The sequence below is a fragment of the Natator depressus genome, chromosome 20 (assembly GCF_965152275.1).
Source record: "Natator depressus isolate rNatDep1 chromosome 20, rNatDep2.hap1, whole genome shotgun sequence".
NCBI lineage: Eukaryota > Metazoa > Chordata > Testudines > Cheloniidae > Natator > Natator depressus.
Genome location: NC_134253.1, coordinates 19,819,634 through 19,838,786, shown reverse-complemented (window position 1 = coordinate 19,838,786; position 19,153 = coordinate 19,819,634). Strand labels below are relative to the sequence as shown.

General features: G+C 50.0%; 1 pseudogene; it reads left to right on the top strand.

The window, feature by feature from the left end:
* The window catches only part of LOC141975319 (uncharacterized), a 187,527-nt pseudogene that overhangs the window by 31,738 nt on the left and 136,636 nt on the right, over positions 1-19,153 (top strand).

Here is a 19,153-nt window from a genome sequence, read left to right as displayed (position 1 = left end):
TCCTGGATGCCCCAGCTCAGGGCTCACAGCCCCGCTCCTGGTTGGGGTCAGGACTTGCAACCCCATGTGGCAGTCAGACTCAGGGATCACAGCCCCGCTCCTGGCCAGGGTTGGGGTCTGGGCTTGCAGCCCTGTGTGGGGGTTGGAGTCGGGGCTCGCAACCACGATTCCCTGTCGGGGTCGGGGCTCACAGCCCGGCCCAGGGGTCGGGGTCGGGACTCACAGCCGCACACCGGGGTCAGGGCTCATAGCCTAGCACAGGGGTCGTGATCCACAGCCGTGTGCCCGGGTTGGGGCTCGTAGCTCCACACAGGGGTCGGGGCTGACAGCCTGGCGCAGGGGTCGGGGCTCGCAACTTACAGCCGCGTGCTGGGGTCGGGGCTCGTGACCCCCCCCACTTAACCGGGTGGTGACCCCCAGTTTGAGAACCAATGATCTAATCTACCTGGATGTCAGTGAGGCATTTGATACAATTGGGAAATTAGTTCAATTGGAGAAGATGGGGTTTAATATGAGAATTGAAAGGTGGATAAGGAACTGGTGAAAAGGACCTGCAGAAAAGGACCTGGGGTTACAGCAGATGAGAAGCTGGAGATGAGTCAGCAGTGTGCCCGTGTTGCCAAAAAGGCTAACAGCATATTGGGCTGCATTAGTAGGAGCATTGCCCACAGATCGAGGGAAGTGATTATTCCCCTCTATTCAGCACTGGTGAGGGCCTCATCTGGAGTATTGCGTCCAGTTTTGGGCCCCCACTACAGAAAGGATGCGGACAAATTGGAGAGAGTCCAGCGGAGGGCAATGAAAATGAGTAGGGAGCTGGGGCACGTGACTTATGGGGAGAGGCTGAGGGAACTGTGGTTATTTTGTCTGCAGAAGAGAAGAGTGAGGGGGGATTTGATAGCTGTCATGGAGTCCCCGGGCGATGCTCTGGAACTGCTCCCCATGAAGCCAGTCAGGACTCTGGGGAAGTCTCCTGTCTGTGAGCAGACTGTCTGCAGGACACACGGCTCACACAGCTTCCTGGGTCTGACCTCAGAGCATTCAGCATCCTCTGCCCCTCCGTGCGCTTCCCACAGCGAGTCCGCTCAGGCAGGGCTCCTGGGGAAGCCAGAGGGTCCTGCACCCCAACTTCACAGTCAGATGTGACTCTCAGCCAGCCAGTAAAACAGAGGTTTATTAAATGACAGGAACATGGTCTAAAACAGAGCTTGTAGGTGCAGAGAACAGGACCCCTCAGCTGGGTCCATTTTGGGGGGCAGTGAGCCAGACAACCACGTCTGCCCTTCACTCCATGTCCCAGCCAGCCCCAAACTGAAACTCCCTCCAGCCCCTCCTCCTCTGGGCTTTGTCCCATTCCCTGGCCAGTAGGGAACCTGATTCCCTTGTTCTCCAACCCTTTAGCTCTCACCTTGCAGGGGGGAAGGGGCCAGGCCATCAGTGGCCAGGAAACAGGGTGTCGGCCATTCTCTGTGTCCAGACTCCTGCACACACCTGCCCTCTAGGGCTCTGCAGTGATCAGACACCCTTATCCCACCACCTAGATCCTTAAGAACTGCATAGGGGAAACTGAGGCACCCCCACACTATTCAGAGGAAACATTAAGAACAGTCCCACTTCGTCACATCAGCGCCCCCACAACTTGTCTAGGATTTTATCGGTGGTAGGCATCGGACACGGTGATGGCACTGAACTTCCGATATCCACACAGAACCGGATCAACCCATCCTTCTTGGGGACCAGCACCATGGAAGAGGCCCAGGGGCTGGAGGATGGCTGGATCACCCCTAAAGCCAGCATGTCTCCAACCTCTCTCTCCAGGTCCTGGGCTGTTTTCCTAGTGACCCTGAATGGGGAACACCTGATGGGAAGATTGGCTCCTGTTTCCACCCGGTGAACAGCCAGGTTAGTGAGCCCAGGCCGGCTGGAGAACAGCTGCCGGTGTGAAGGCAGCACCTCTCTGATCTCTGCCTGCTGGGCAGGGGTTAGCTGGTCTGAGAGGAGAATTGATTCCAGCGAGGGGTCAGCCCCCCCCTCAGGGAGGAGTCCCACCAGGGGATCCTCTCCCTTCTCCTCCCACTGCCCACACCCAGCCAGCCCCAACTTCTCCCTGTCCCAGTATGGCTTCATCATGTTGACATGGTGCACCCGGTGGCGGTGTGCCCGGATGGACAGTTCCACGACATATTTCACTTCATTTTCCTGTCTGATGACCTTGAAGGGGCCGTCCCAGGCAGCTTGCAGCTTGTGCTTCCTCATGGGGATGAGAAGCATCCCCTGATCCCTGGTAGCCTAGAAGCAGGCACGTGCTGAGCGGTCATACCAGACCTTCTGCTTCCTCTGTGCCCTGGCTAGGTTTCCCCTGGCCAAGCCCATGAGCTCCGCGAGCTTTTCCAGAAAGGTCAGAACATACTCCATCGGGGGAGGCCTTCCCCCCGCACTCGTCCCTCATCAAGTCGAGGGGTCCCCTCACCCTCCTCCTATACAACAACTCGAAAGGGGAAAACCCTGTGGATTCCTGGGTCACTTCCCTGTATGGGAACAGCAGGTGGGGTAAATACTTCTCCCACTCCTGTGGGTGCTGGTCCAGAAAGGTTTTCAGCATCATCTTTAGGGTCCCATTGAACCTCTCCCCCAGCCTGTTGGACTGAGGGTGAGACGCTGAGGCCCAGGTGTGTCAGACCCCACACTTCTCCCACAAGCACTGGAGCAGGGTTGACATGAAGTTGGACCTCTGGTCTGTAAGGACCTCCTTGGGGAACCCACTCTGCTAAAAATGGTGAGCAGCGCGTCTGCCACGGTGACTGCCTCCATAGAGGACATGGCCACTGCCTCGGGGTAGCGCATAGCAAAATCTACCACCACCAGAATGTATTTCTTCCCCGACTGGGTTGCCCTGCTGAGGGGCCCCACTATGTCCAAGGCCACCCTCTGGAAAGGCTCCTCTATGATGGGTAGAGGTCTCAGAGCTGCTTTACACTTATCCTGGGCCTTCCCCCCCCCCCCCACTCTGGCAGGAGTCCCAGGCCCTCAATACTGTTGGACGGCATCAAAGGCCCCGGGCCACTAAAAGTGCTGCAGCAGCCTCTGCCTGGTGCACCAGATGCCCTGAAAGGGGAATATTGTGGGCCAAATACAACAGTCTGTGGTGGTCCCTCTGGGGGAGGACCACCAATTGCCTCCTGGCTTTCCAAGGTTCAGTTGGCCCTGAACCAGCCTGTCATAAATATAAAGGGAAGGGTAAACCCCTTTAAAATCCCTCCTGGCCAGAGGAAAAATCCTCTCACCCGTAAAGGGTTAAGAAGCTAAAGGTAACCTCGCTGGCACCTGACCAAAATGACCAATGAGGAGACAAGATCCTTTCAAAAGCTGGGAGGAGGGAGAGAAACAAAGGGTCTGTGTCTGTCTGTATGCTGCTTTTGCGAGGGACAGAACAGGAATGGAGTCTTAGAACTTTTAGTAAGTAATCTAGCTAGGTATGTGTTAGATTATGATTTCTTTAAATGGCTGAGAAGAGTTGTGCTGAATAGAATGACTATTCCTGTCTGTGTGTCTTTTTTGTAACTTAAGGTTTTGCCTAGAGGGATTCTCTTTGTTTTGAATCTAATTACCCTATAAGGTATCTACCATCCTGATTTTACAGAGGTGATTCCTTTACTTCTATTAAAAGTCTTCTTGTAAGAAAATTGAATGCTTTTTCATTGTTCTAAGATCCAAGGGTTTGGGTCTGTGGTCACCTATGCAAATTGGTGAGGATTTTTACCAAACCTTCCCCAGGAAGTGGGGTGCAAGGGTTGGGAGAATTTTGGGGGGAAAGACGTGTCCAAACTACATTTTCCCAGTAAACCCAGTTAAAGTTTGGTGGTGGCAGTGGAAATCCAAGAGTAAAATAATTTTGTACCTTGGGGAAGTTTTAACCTAAGCTGGTAAAAGTAAGCTTATGAGGTTTTCATGCAGGTCCCCACATCTGTACCCTAGAGTTCAGAATGGAGAAGGAACCTTGACACAGCCCATTCCCGGTACAGGAATCCCTTCTCCCACAGAAATCTCTCCCGGCAGTCCTCCCCCTGGGATCCTGCACCACTGTGGCCAGCAAGGGCCCTCAGTTTCTCTAAGGAGGGATCCTCCTGCAGCTCCATCTGGAATTTGGCTGCTGGGTTTGAGGGTACAGCCCTGGTTCGCAGTGCCTCAGTTTCCCCACCTTGGGACAGAGGCTCTGGCCCAACACTGTCAAGCCCTACCCTCGGTGCTTTGGTATCTCCCCCCCACCCAACCCCAGCATAGCCCTATCGACTGCGGCCCCCTGGACCTGCAGTGCCCCCTCTTGGTGGGCTTCGGTTGACCCCCCCCCGCCGGGTTCTGCTCGGCTGCCATTTCCTCCATCTTCAGGCATTGAGCCACCTTGTGTCCTTTTTGGCCACAGTAATTACATTTCAGGTCCCTCAAGTCCCACGGGGGATTGGCCCACCCCGACCTTCAGGGGCACCCGTGAGTTGGGCTACCTGGAGTCCCACCCTGGAGAGGTCTCTGTGTGACTCCCTTTCTGAGTCATAGAATCATAGAATATCAGGGTTGGAAGGGACCTCAGGAGGTCATCTAGTCCAACCCCCTGCTCAAAGCAGGACTAATCCCCAACTAAATCATCCCAGCCAGGGCTTTGTGAAGCCTGACCTTAAAAATATCTAAGGAAGGAGAGTCCACCACCTCCCTAGGTAACGCATTCCAGTGCTTCACCACCCTCCTAGTGAAAACGTTTTTCCTAATATCCAACCTAAACCTCCCCCACTGCATCTTGAGACCATTACTCCTCGTTCTGTCATCTACCACCACTGAGAACAGTCTAGATCCATCCTCTTTGGAACACCCTTTCAGGTAGTTGAAAGCAGCTATCAAATCCCCCCTCCTTCTTCTCTTCCGCAGACTAAACAATCCCAGTTCCCTCAGCCTCTCCTCATAAGTCATGTGTTCCAGTCCCCTAATCATTCTTGTTGCCCTCCACTGGACTCTTTCCAATTTTTTCACATCCTTCTTGTAGTGTGGGGCCCAAAACTGGACACAGTACTCCAGATGAGGCCTCACCAATGTCGAGTAGAGGGGAACAACCACATCCCTCGATCTGCTGGCAATGCCCCTACTTATACATCCCAAAATGCCATTGGCCTTCTTGGCAACAAGGGCACACTGTTGACTCACATCCAGCTTCTCGTCCACTGTCACCCATAGGTCCTTTTCTGCAGAACTGCTGCCGAGCCATTCGGTCCCTAGTCTGTAGCGGTGCATGGGATTCTTCCCTCCGAAGTGCAGGACTCTGCACTTGTCCTTGTTGAACCTCATCAGATTTCTTTTGGCACAATCCTCCAACTTGTCTAGGTCCCTCTGTATCCTATCCCTACCCTCCAGCATATCTACCTCTCCTCCCAGATTAGTGTCATCTGCAAACTTGCTGAGGGTGCAATCCACACCATCCTCCAGATTATTTATGAAGATATTGAACAAAACCGGCCCCAGGACCGACCCTTGGGGCACTCCACTTGATACCGGCTGCCACCTCGACATGGAGCCATTGATCACTACCCGTTGAGCCCGACAATCTAGCCAGCTTTCTATCCACCTTATAGTCCATTCTTCCAGCCCATACTTCTTTAACTTGCTGGCAAGAACACTGTGGGAGACCGTGTCAGAAGCTTTGCTAAAGTCAAGGAACAACACGTCCACCGCTTTCCCTTCATCCACAGAGCCAGTTATCTCGTCATAGAAGGCAATTAGATTAGTCAGGCATGACTTGCCCTGGGTGAATCCATGCTGACTGTTCCTGATCACTTTCCTCTCCTCTAAGTGCATCAGAATTGATTCCTTGAGGACCTGCTCCATGATTTTTCCAGGGACTGAGGTGAGGCTGACTGGCCTGTAGTTCCCAGGATCCTCCTTCTTCCCTTTTTTAAAGATGGGCACTACATTAGCCTTTTTCCAGTCGTCCGGGACTTCCCCCGATCGCCATGAGTTTTCAAAGAGAATGGCCAATGGCTCTGCAATCACATCCGCCAACTCCTTTAGCACTCTCGGATGGAGTGCATCAGGCCCCATGGACTTGTGCTCGCCCAGCTTTTCTAAATAGTCCCGAACCACTTCTTTCTCCACAGAGGGCTGGTCACCTCCTCCCCATGCTGTGCTGCCCAGTGCCGTAGTCTGGGAGCTGACCTTGTTCGTGAAGACAGAGGCAAAAAAAGCATTGAGTACATTCGCTTTTTCCACATCCTCTGCCAGTAGGTTGCCTCCCTCATTCAGTAAGGGGCCCACACTTTCCTTTACTTTCTTCTTGTTGCTAACATACCTGAAGAAACCCTTCTTGTTACTCTTAACATCTCTTGCTAGCTGCAACTCCAGGTGTGGCTTGGCCTTCCTGATTTCACTCCTGCATGCCCGAGCAATATTTTTATACTCTTCCCTGGTCATTTGTCCACTCTTCCACTTCTTGTAAGCTTCTTCTTTTTTGTGTTTTAAGATCAGCAAGGATTTCACTGTTAAGCCAAGCTGGTCGCCTGCCATATTTACTATTCTTTCTACACATCGGGATGGTTTGTCCCTGTAACCTCAATAAGGATTCTTTAAAATACAGCCAGCTCTCCTGGACTCCTTTCCCCCTCATGTTATTCTCCCAGGGGATCCTGCCCATCAGTTCCCTGAGGGAGTCAAAGTCTGCTTTTCTGAAGTCCAGGGTCCGTATTCTGCTGCTCTCCTTTCTTCCCTGTGTCAGGATCCTGAACTCGACCATCTCATGGTCACTGCCTCCCAGGTTCCCATCCACTTTACCTTCCCCTACTAATTCTTCCCGGTTTGTGAGCAGCAGGTCAAAAAGAGCTCTGCCCTTAGTTGGTTCCTCCAGCACTTGCACCAGGAAATTGTCCCCTACACTTTCCAAAAACTTCCTGGATTGTCTGTGCACCGCTGTATTGCTCTCCCAGCAGATATGGGAGACTTCAGTCACCCTGATGAGAACCAGGGCCTGCGATCTAGTAACTTCTGTGAGTTGCTGGAAGAAAGCCTCGTCCACCTCATCCCCCTGGTCCGGTGGTCTATAGCAGACTCCCACCACGACATCACCCTTGTTGCTCACGCTTCTAAACTTAATCCAGAAACACTCAGGTTTTTCTGCAGTTTCAATCTTGAGCTCTGAGCAGTCATACTGCTCCCTTACATACAGTGCAACTCTCCCACCTTTTCTGCCCTGCCTGTCCTTCCTGAACAGTTTATATCCATCCATGACAGTACTCCAGTCATGTGAGTTATCCCACCAAGTCTCTGTTATTCCAATCACATCATAATTCCTGATGTGGAACTCCCTCCTGCCCCCTATCTGCTGTTCACAAACTCATCCAATAGTGCCCCTGCACTGCGCAGATCTTTAGGCTTCCAGTCCACTAACCACATCCTAAGGTCTGGAGGGCAGATGTCATACAGCTGCCCCAACCCCACCAGGTTACACCCCTCCTCTGTGGTAGTGGCCCCTGTGCCCTTCCCACACCTACAGGGATATTCCCCCAGCAGATTGGCGACCTCCTTGTAAGTGACACCTGGGGTCTTGCGTACACCCCGGAATCGTTTCCTGTACGCCTTGGGGGTCAGTTCATACTTCAGCAGCAAAGCCTCTTTGAACAGGTCATAGTCCCCCATCTCAATACCATCCATTTGGCTGAATGGCTCTATGGCCTTGGGACCCAGTAGGGGGGTCAGACAGTGTCATAACCATACAGCTAAGGGTAGCCTAGAATTCCTCCTTACCTATTGTTGGCCCATTCCCAGCTTCTGGCAAACAGAGGCTAGGTACACTTCAGAGCTTGGGTTTGCATCCCTGCTCATCCTGACTAATTCATGAATTAATCTAGTTCTTTTTTAAACCCTGTTATAGTCTTGGCCTTCACAACTTCCTCTGGCAAGGAGTTCCACAGGTTGACTGTGCATTGTGTGAAGAAATACTTCCTTTTGTTTGTTTTAAGCCTGTTGCCTATTAATTTCATTTGGTGACCTCTGGTTCTTGTGTTATGAGAAGCAGAAATAGCACTGCCTTATTTAGTTTCTCCACACCAGTCATGATTTTATAGACCTCAATCATATCCCCCCCCTTAGTCGTTTCTTTTCCAAGCTGAAAAGTCCTAGTCTTCTCTCTCCTTATAAGGAAGCTGTTCCATACCCCTAATCATTTTTGTTGCCCCTTTCTGTATCTTTTCCATTTTCAATATATCTTTTTGAGATGGGGCGACCACATCTGCACACAGTATTCAAGATATGGATGTAGTGTGGATTTATATAGCGGCAATATGATATTAATTCTGTTAATGTTGCATTTGTTTAATCACTATACAGTGCCTTCCACAACAGATCTTTGTCCATGACTAGGGCTCCTGGGCACTATGCTAATACAAATAAATAATAACAATGATGATGCAGAATAGATCTGAGCTCTCCCTCCTGTAGCTGGGCTGGCTCTGATGAGTTAAAACGAGCAAAATGCAACAAATCCTCCCCCTTCTCATTTTTGTCACTACCGTCACAGCTCTGATTCCAACACACACACACACACACACACACACACACACACACACACCCCCAGGGCAGCTAAGGAGATGCCATTTTTAGCCAGTCACGTTTCAGAGCAAAAGCACATCATGGTACTGAAGTGACAACTTCCAGAGGCCCCAGCATGGGCCGGGCAGCTTAGTCTAAGCAGGGCAGCCCGTAGCTCATGAGCAGACACCCCTCCCTACTTGCCCACACTCCCAGCATACATAGGGTTGCCAGGTGTCTGGTTTTTGACTGGAACGCCCAGTTGGAAAGGGACCCTGAAAAGGGTCCCGTTAAAAGTCCGGTCGGCGGTGCTGCAGGGCTAAGGCAGGCTGGTCCCAACCTGTCCTGGCACTGCGTTGCGCCCCAGAAGCGGCCAGCAGGTCCAGCTCCTAGGAGCGGGAGCCATGGGGCTCTGTGTGCTGCCCCCACCCTGAGCACCAGCTCCACACTCCCATTGGTTGGGAACTGCAGCCAATGGGAGCGGGCGGCAGGGGGGGTGTCAGTGCTTGTGGGTGAGAGCAGCGCACCGAGCCTCCTGGCCCCCAGCCTAGGAGCTGGACCTGCTGCTGGCCACTTCCAAGTCAAGCGCAGAGCCAGGACAGGCAGGGAGCCTGCCTTAGCCCCGCTGACTGAGGTAAGCATGTGCCCCAACCCCCTGCTCCAGCCCTGAGCCACTCCCCCAAACCCAGAGCTCCGTCTTGCACCCCCAGCTCCACCCCAGAGCCTGCACCGCCAGCTGGAGTCCATACCCAATCCTGCACCCCAACCCCCTGCCTCAACCCACAGCCCCCTCCCACACTCTGAATTCCTCAGCCCCAGCCTGGAGCCCCTCCTGCACCCCAAACCCCTCATCCCTGGCCACACCCCAGAGCCCACACTCCAGCTGGAACCCTCACCTCCTCCCGCACTCCAGCTCCCTGCCCCAGCCCAGAGCTCCCTCCTGCCTGAACCCCTCATTTCTGGCCCCACCCCAGAGTCTGCACCCCCAGTTAGAGCCCTCACCCCTCCCATACTCCAATCCCCTGCCCCAGCCCAGCAAAAGTGATTGAGGGCAGGGGAGAGCGAGCCACCGAGGGAGGGGGAATGTAGTGAGAGGGGGGCAGGGGCAGGGGCAGGGGCAGGCGCAGGGGCAGGGTGTTTGGTTTTGTGCAATTAGAAAGTTGGTAACCCAAAGCATAAACAGCTCCCAGACCCTCAAGCTGCACTCCCAGAGTGCACTGCTCCCCTCTCAGCTGATGTCCCAGCATACACTGCTCCACCCCTGACCCACATTCCCAGCATGCACTGCTCCTGCCCCTCCGCTGCTGCCCCAGCCTGCACCGCTCTACCTCGGACCCACGTTCCCAGGATGCACTGCTCCTGCCCCTCACCTGCTGTCCCAGCCTGCATCGCTCCACCTCTGACCCACGTTCCCAGCATGCACTGCTCCTGCCCCTCCGCTGCTGCCCCAGCCTGCACCGCTCCACCTCTGACCCACGTTCCCAGGATGCACTGCTCCTGCCCTCGGCTGCTGTCCCAGCCTGCACTGCTCCACCTCGGACCCACGTTCCCAGCACGCACTGCTCCTGCCCATCACCTGCTGTCCCAGCCTGCACCACTCCACCTCGGACCCATGTTCCCAGCATGCACTGCTCCTGCCCCTCACCTGCTGTCCCAGCCTGCACCGCTCCACCTCTGAACCACGTTCCCAGCATGCACTGCTCTACCATCCAGGCTGCGCTCCATCCCCTGCCACCACTGCTGTCCCAGCCTGCACCATGGCCCCTTAGCCGCACTCCCCCGTTCGCCCCGCCCTCCCAACACGGCCTGCTCCAATCCAAGCCCGACCCTGGGGGGTGCCAGCTAACCCCTGCGCCGAGTGCCCAGGCCCCTCCCGCCCCGCCCCTTCCGCGGGCGGGCTGACTTGAGCAGCCTCGCTGGGGTGCCCGAGGGGAGGGGGGGTTGGAGCCTCGCTGGGGTGCCCGAGGGGAGGGGGGGTTGGAGCCTCGCTGGGGTGCCTGAAGGGGGGCGGCGGTTGGAGCCTCGCTGGGGTGCCCGAGGGGAGGGGGGGGTTGGAGCCTCGCTGTAGTCTCACGGCGCAGGACGCGGGAGCTTCGCGGTGCCTGCTCCGGAGCTCCAGGAGCCGCCTTCGCACTGAGACCACGCGCCTCCGGTTCGGCGCAAAGTCTGCTGGGTAACGCCTCCTGCCGGGTTCCCCTCCCCTCCCCCGGGCCGGTAACCTCTTCCCTCTTCCCTCCCCCCAGCCGGGTAGCCCTTTCCCCTCCCTCCCCCTTCCCCTTTCCCCGGCTGGGCAGCAAACATATTTTCTGATGAGCAACCAAATCTGAGATTCAGGTTGTCTCTAGACTGTGCAGTCCTTTAAATTCTCTCTTATTTAGACTTATAATCTTGGGGGGAAGGATTTTTTTTAGATGACTGATGCATTCAAATTGTATGAATTGCAGTGAAGACAGGAGAGAATCTAACTCTTTGTGTTGTTTGTGTTGTTTGTTTGTTTGTTTTAACTAAAACATCAGGAACCAAGTTCTTCATACAGATCATGAGCCACAAGGTAGGTGTAAAAGTGTTGACCTCTCAGGCAGGTGGAGGGGCTCAGGATGGAGTATTACTTTAAGTGTGTATAAGAAAAGATAAGTGAGCTCCCCAAATACATGGCTTAATTTTTCTTGGGAACTGGTTCTTTGAATCCTCTTAAATGTATTGGGAAAAGAGGATGTTTCAGACAAAAATCTGTGGATTTTAGCATCTTGGAGGAAACCTTTTCTCTGTGGAGCACAAGAATACGTGGTTCCCGGTACCCTACATTATACGTGGGCCCCCAAGAATAAGCTTGTATCCTATGCCTGCACAGCGTAGCTGTAAAGTCTACCACTTGCTGTAGTGCAGTTGATCTTTGACACTTAATAGCTGTGATGGATAAATTGAAATGACTTTAAAGTTATTTCCAGTGCCTGGAAGTTGAAGCTAGAAAAATGCAGAATGGAAATAAGGTTTATTTTTAACAGTGAGGATAATTAACCATTGGAAAAATTACCAACTGTTGTAGATTCTCCATCAAATTTTCGAAAGACATCCAATTTTGATTTCAAAAAGATCTGCTCTAGGTCAAATGGGAATTAATTCCTGGCAGTCCTATGCCTTGTGTTCTACAGAAGGTCAGCCTAGATCAGTAGTTTTCAACTTTTTTTCATTTGAGGACTCCTAAAAAATTTTGAATGGAGGAGCAGGACCCCTTTGGAAATCCTAGACATAATCTGTGAACCCCCCGAGGTCTGCCGGTGGCAGGTTAAAAACCACTCCTAGATTATCATAATTCTCTTCTGGCCTTAGAAATCTGTGAATCTCCTCATTTTTCATCTGTAGGGTTCATATTTTTAGGAGGAGAGTGACACTCAGAGACTGGCTCAAAGCGTCCTCCAACAAAGCTTCAGTTCTTTCAGCATCAGTCAAATGGATTTAGAAGGCAACTATGGTAAGTGTTTCTTTGCTGGCTTCTAATATTCATGCAGGGAACTGGCCTAGATGACCTCTCGAGGTCCCTTCCAGTCCTGCAATTCTCTGTTTCTATTCATGGTTCCTGCAAAGATACAGTGAGAGATCGCTTAGATCTTTGAAAGTATCTTAAACTTGGTTAAAGGAGGGAGTGGAGTAACTTTCCGCTATAGGCATTAAGTTTGGTGAATATATGCTTCTGTGTATTAGAGCAGCAGTTCACAACTTCTTTCATTCTGGGACCCAAAACGAGGTGCAGCGGTGGTCTTGCAATTCAAAACCACACAAACTTTAGAGGCAATAAAGGATGATGTGGGTCAATATCACAGCAAGAAACAATACCTAGGTTTTTCAAGGTGGGTGTGAGACCGGCTGGGTAATATGTAGTTGTTGGGTCGGGGCCTGGGTGTTCTGAGACAAATGCTTCTAAGCAGTGTATTGGGTGCAGATACTCTACATCATGCCCCAACCTTTGTGAGCCAGGAAGGCTGGAGTGGGGGCGTAACTCAGCTGTGTGTGGTTCGTTTTATTAATTTAGTGTATGCAATCCGGCCAAGCCGCAGCGTTCTTATCAGTGATGTTCAAGGCATGAAGAGCTCCAGGAAGTTGCCGTTTTGCAGTCCTCCACAGTGTGCATCATGGTTTGTGAGTTCCCACACTGACCTAGTGGACTATGTCCCCCAGCTGCAGCATGTCTGTGGTGTGGAGAAATGGATGATCCAACTAGCAGATCAAATTTGCTGTGTGGGGTACAAACTGGTTATAAAGCTACAGTCATGTCTTGTGCAGCCAGGGCCTAAATCAATTTCCTGGGGATCATCCCAGTGAAGTGACGGTTCTTATCAAGGCCCTGTCCTTGCCATAATTCATAATAGACTTTATTACCAGTGGCTGGCTCCAAAATGCGTTTTGCTCCAGACGCAACATGGTTAATATCCTGTTAGTACTAGGGCTGTCAAGCAATTGAAAAATGTAATCGCGCACTTAAAAATAATAGAATACCATTTAAACATTTGTGGATGTTTTCTACATTTTCAAATATATTTATTTCAATTACAACACAGAATACAGAGTGTACAGTGCTCACTTATATTTATTTTTCATTACAAATATTTATACTGTACAAAAAACAAAAGAAATAGTGTTTTTCACTTGACCTAATACAAGTAATATAGTGCAATCTCTTTATCATGAAAGTTGAACTCGCAAATGTAGAATTATGTACAAAAAAAATTGTTTTGTTTGAGAATGCAATGTAAAACTTTAGAGCCTACAAGTACACTCAGTCTTGCTTCTTGTTCAGCCAATTGCTAAGACAAACAAGTTTGTTTACATTTGCAGGAGAAAATGTGTCCACGCTGATGAGTTCTGCTCAATAACGATCCAAAGCAGTGTGGCCCACACATGTTCACTTTCATCATCTGAGTTAGATGCCACCAGCAGAAGGCTGATTTTCTCTTTTGGTGGTTTAGATCTGTAGTTTCCACATTGGAGTATTGCTCTTTTAAGACTTCTGAAAGCATGCTCCACACCTCGTTTCTCTCAGATTTTGGAAGGCACTTCAGATTCTTAAACCTTGGGTCGAGTATTGTAGCTATCTTTAGAAATCTCAGATTGGTACCTTCTTTGTGTTTGGTCATATCTGCAGTGAAAGTGTTCTTAAAATGAACATCATTTGCTGGGTATTCATCTGCGACTGCTATAACAGAAAATCTGTGGCAGCATGCGGGTGAAACAGTGCAGGGGGCGCACCGCTCTCCCCCAAGGAATTCAGTCACACGTTATTTAACCCATTATTTTTTTAACAAGTGTCATCCTCATGGAAGCATGTCCTCTGGAACAGTGGCCGAGGCATGAAGGGGCATACGAATGTTCAGCACCTCTGGCATGTAAACACCTTGCAATGCCGGCTACAAAAGTGCCATACAAACGCCTGTTCTCACTTTCAGGTGACATTGTGAATAAGAAGTGGGCAGCATATCTCCCATAAATGTCAACAGACTTGTTTCTCTCAGTGACTGACTGAACAAGAGGTAGGAGTGAGGAGACTTGTAAGGTCTAAAGTTTTACATTGGGTTTGTTTTTGGGTGCAGTTATGTAACAGAAAAATCTATATTTGTAAGTTGCACTTTCACGATAAAGAGATTGCACGTCAGTACTTGTATGAGGTGAATTGAAAAATGAGATTTCTTTTGTTTATCATTTTTACAGTGCAAATATTTGTAATAAATAGAATAGAGTGAGCACTGTACATTTTGTATTCTGTGTTGTAATTGAAATCAATATATTTGAAAATGTAGAATACACCCGAAAATGTTTAATACACACACACAATAGAATACCAATTGAAATGTAACTGTGCGATTCATTTTTTTTTTTTAAATTTTTTTTGAGTTAATCGCGTGAGTTAACTGTGATTAATCGACAGCCCTAATTAGTACCATGGTCAGGTAAGGGTGCTGCCCTCTCCAGAGGCCTAGCCAGGTATATGGTGTTGGTTTGAGGCATTGGGGACTTTTTCCCCCCATAGTAGTAGTTCGTGGGTGCACGGGCTTGGTGCTCTGGAACCATTGAATGAAGTTCAGGGCTTGTCTACGCTTCCGCTTAAGTTGATGTAACTTGTGTCGGTCATGGATATGAAAAAGCCACCCCCCTGAGCTGTCCGCACCAGCACTAAGTCAGTGGGACACACTCTCATTCTGTCATAGCTTCCACCTTTCACTGAGGTGGAGTAATTATGCTGACAGGAAAGCGCTCTCTGGTCTTCATAGTGCGTTTACACTACTGCCCTACATTAGCGCAGCTGCAGTGAGTCTGGTGAAGACTAGCCCCCGGACCAGGACCCTCTTGCAGTGTGACGACTCCTCGGGGCACACTCTCACTAGGACAAGCCTCCTGGGCTTCAGCTCCTCCTTGGTCTGACCTCGGAGCATTCAGCATCCCTGTCGCACGCCATAAGCTCCCTGCAGTGAGCCACCTGAATAGGACACCTGGGGAAACCTTACACGCCCTCCAAAGGGGCCATGCACCCCCGACTTCAGCTGTCAGGAGTGACTCTCAGCCAGCGGTGTAAAACAGAAGGGTTTATTAGTCGTCTGGAACACAGCATAGAGCAGAATCTATTTAGCACAGAAAGCAGGAAGTTACAGCAAAGTTCAACTTGAGGCGCCCCAGAGCCATGGGCTCTCCTCCTGAGTCCCAAACCAGGAGTCTGACCAGCCTCCAGCAGTCCACCTACAGTCACACCCAGTTGCCCCTCCTCCATCTTGTATGCTGTTCCCCAGGCAAACCGGTCACCTGGCCTCCACCTCCCTTTGTTCTCCAATTCCTCTGACTGGCTCTTGCAGAGGATGGGCCCCGAAAATCAGTTGCCAGGATACAACTATTGTCTGGGCCCAGGGAGCTAGATGGCACTTGCACCTTCCCTCTCGGGGTATCTGCAAAGGTCCCACACCCTTCTCCCCCCACCTAGATACTTGTGCAACGCATAGGGAAAACTGAGGCGCGCACAGTATTCATACAAACACTAGGACACTTTCCACTTCGTCACAAGTAGCCATTTGTCCTAAGTACCTGTGTCAGTCTTTCTCAATGGCCTGTCCCTCAGATCTCCCTGACACTGTTTAGAAAGGCTGCAAGCTTTGGATTCACCACGGGCAAGTGATGCCTGACCAACCTGATTGCCTTCCGTGATGAGATAACTGGTTCTGTGGATATGGGGAAAGCAGTGCATGTGATATATCTTGACTTTAGCAGAGCTTTTGATACGGTCTCCCACAATATTGTTGCCAGCAAGTTAAAGTAGTGTGGATTGGATGAATGGTCTATAAGGTGGATAGAAAGCTGGCTAGATTGTCGGGCTCAACGGGTAGTGATCAATGGCTCCATGTCTAGTTGGCAGTTGGTATCATTCGGAGTGCCCCAGGGGTCAGTCCTGGGGCTGGTTTTGTTCAACATCTTTATTAATGATCTGGATGATGGGATTAATTGCATCCTCAGCAAGTTTGCAGATGACACTAAACTGGGAGGAGAAGTAGATACGCTGGAAGGTAGGGAAGGGTCCAGAGTGACCTAGACAAATTGGAGGATTGGGCCAAGAGAAATCTGATAAGGTTCAAAAAGGACAAGTGCAGAACTCTGCACTTGGGAAGGAAGGAAGGAAATCCCATGCACTGCTACAGTGTAGAAAAGGACCTGGGGATTACAGTGGATGAGAAGCTGGATATGAGTCAGCAGTGTGCCCTTGTTGTCAAGAAGGCCAATGGTATATTGGGCTGTATTAGTAGGAGCATTGCCAGCAGATCGAGGGAAGTGGTTATTCCCCTCCATTTGGCACTGGTGAGGCCACACCTGGAGCGTTGCGTCCAGTTTTGGTCCCCCCTCTACAGAAGGGATGTGGACAAATTGGAGGGAGTCCAGCGGAGGGCAACAAAAATTATTAAGGAGCTGGGGCACATGACTTACAAGGAGAGGCTGAGGGAACTGGGGTTATTTAGTCTGCAGAAGTGAAGAGTGAGGGGGAATTTGATAGCAGTCTTTAACTACCTGAAGGGGGGTTCCAAAGAGGATAGAGCAAAGCTGTTTTCAGTGGTGGCAGATGACAGAACAAGAAGCAATGGTCTCAAGTTGCAGTGAGGGAGGTCTAGGTTGGATATTAGGAAACACTATTTCACTAGGAGGGTGGTGAAGCACTGGAATGGGTTACCTAGGGAGATGGTGGAAACTCCATCCTTAGAGGTTTTCAAGGCCCGGCTTGACAAAGCCTTGGCTTGGATGATTTAGTTGGTGTTGGTCTTGCTTTGAGCAGGGGGTTGGACTAGATGACCTCCTGAGGTCCCTTCCAACCCTGATATTCTATGATTCTAAGCTGGTCCCTGGTATCAAAAAGGTTGAAAAACACTGATTTATGTAATCAATCTGGCCTGTCCCCCTTACTTCCAGCTATCTAGAAAACCTCCCACAGTCCGTTGGCCCATGTTCCTTTCTGTGCATGCCCTCTGTACTCTGATACAAACATGGATAAATAGCATGGAAGGTGTGAGGGGAGACACATTTGTGATGGCAAGAAAGCTGCTGCATGGACACAAACTGAATCCTGAAGAAGAGGTCTATGTATGCTTGAAAGCTTGTGTGTCTCACTATCAGAAGTTGGTCCTCCCCTACCTTGTCCCTTCTGTGTAACTGTTAAGTGATTAAGGTGATTCATGCCTGTCTCTGGGTCATAGTATGGACTAGGAGGGAACATTTTCAAAAAGTGCCTGTGACTTAGGCCCTCACTATGTTCAGTGAGTGTTGGGCTCTTAAGCACCTGCCAACCTCTGCACTTTACAGGGCCAAGTGCACTGTAGTGCAAATTGCATCCTTTACTCCAGACATGTTTGTTTCAGTTTGATTTTTTTCTTAATCCAGCAGAGATGGCCTTGGAGTCTGAAGGTAAATGCAAAAGGATTTACTTCAGAATGCCGTGCTTCTGCCAATCCTTAGCATGTCACTACTGTACAACTAGCTAATTTGGTAGCTTCAAGGGTTTTTATAGTAATGTTTATTTCCAGCTCACTGTTCTGCATAAGTATAGTCATTAATATGTACTGGCCACTCTGCACTACTGATTGCGCTTTCCTCATTTTTAATTGAATATTCCACTCGCCCAAAATCCGAAGTGAATTTGGTTGGGTACACACAGCGAGTGCCAACTTAGCAGTTTAGCATTTTTGTCTCGGCTATTAAAAATTGATGGCTTAACCCCGTTAGAGGGCAGTTCCAGTACCTAGTATGCTTCCACTCTTGTTAATTGTGTTGATGATGAACTTAAATCTTGTTTTACAGAATGTTTTTTCTTTTGTCTTTTTATTCCTTCTCTTCCAGTTGATGCTTTGGATCCAGAGAGGTTAATACAATGTCCCTATGATAAATATCATCAAATCAGGGCCTGTCGGTTTCCCTATCATCTTATAAAGTGCAGGAAGGTAGGATGGGATGTTAAGGTCTCTAATGCACTTGGGAAATCATATTTTTGCAAATGCTAATGCATGGTGAGCTCAGTATGCTGTGCTGCCTTTTGCTAGAAGGATGCATTCACTTGCTATTGGGCTGGAAGAAGCCGTCTTTATTTCATATTTATATCGCTCATCCATTTACCACTTCGTAAAAGCATCCAGTTCATATTTAGTAATGCCCTTCGGATCAGTGCATTTACCCTGAAGAAAGGCGAAACAGGTTCTTCAGAATACCTAGCTCAGTGATGGGATCCTATTCTCTTCCAACAGTTCACTCATGGGACCAGGCTATTTACTTCCCACTTCAGGCCATGGAGCAAATGCAGCCAGTGTTATATGGATGCCTTCTGGCTGGCCAAAGCAGAAGTGATCTGATGTTGCAGTTAATTCTTTACTTTGCAATCAGAGCAGGAGAGCTGCTAAGCCATCTTTTTTTTTATATTGCTAATAACTCTATTCAGTGTACATCTGTCTGCAAGTCCCTCTTCGCAGTCTTCTATCCTGGGCGAGAATGCTGTATATTTAAGAGGAGAATCTGCTCCTTTCTTTTGTCCTCTCAGTCTAGTATCTTATTTTAAGCTCTCCAGTGCTAGTGTATATTAGTTGTACTGGTATAAGCGCACTTATACCGGTATAACTGCATCCACGTGTAAAGATGATGTCCTGGTCTGATTGTATTGGTTAGGAATCACGCCCCTAGCCAACATAGCTCTAGTAATATAAAAGCCATGCAGAGCAAGCCTGAGCAGTGGGTTCTTCCTCTTTGTATTCTTGCTCTTTTCTAAGGGTAAAGGCTCTTCATTCAGTGGGGGCCAGTAGTGCTCTTTTATGTCCACACTAGTTTACCTATACTGGCAAAATGCTCCCAATATAGATGTGGCCTCAGCTGGAACATTGAGTAACTTCCCTCCTGTTTCAGGAGGGTTAAATTAACTGCAAAGACTTAAGCTCTAGCGCAGGCAGAGACTTATCATAGAATATCGGGGTTGGAAGGGACCTCAGGAGGTCATCTAGTCCAACCCCCTGCTCAAAGCAGGACCAATCCCCAACTAAATCATCCCAGCCAGGGCTTTGTCAAGCCTGACCTTAAAAACTTCTAAGGAAGG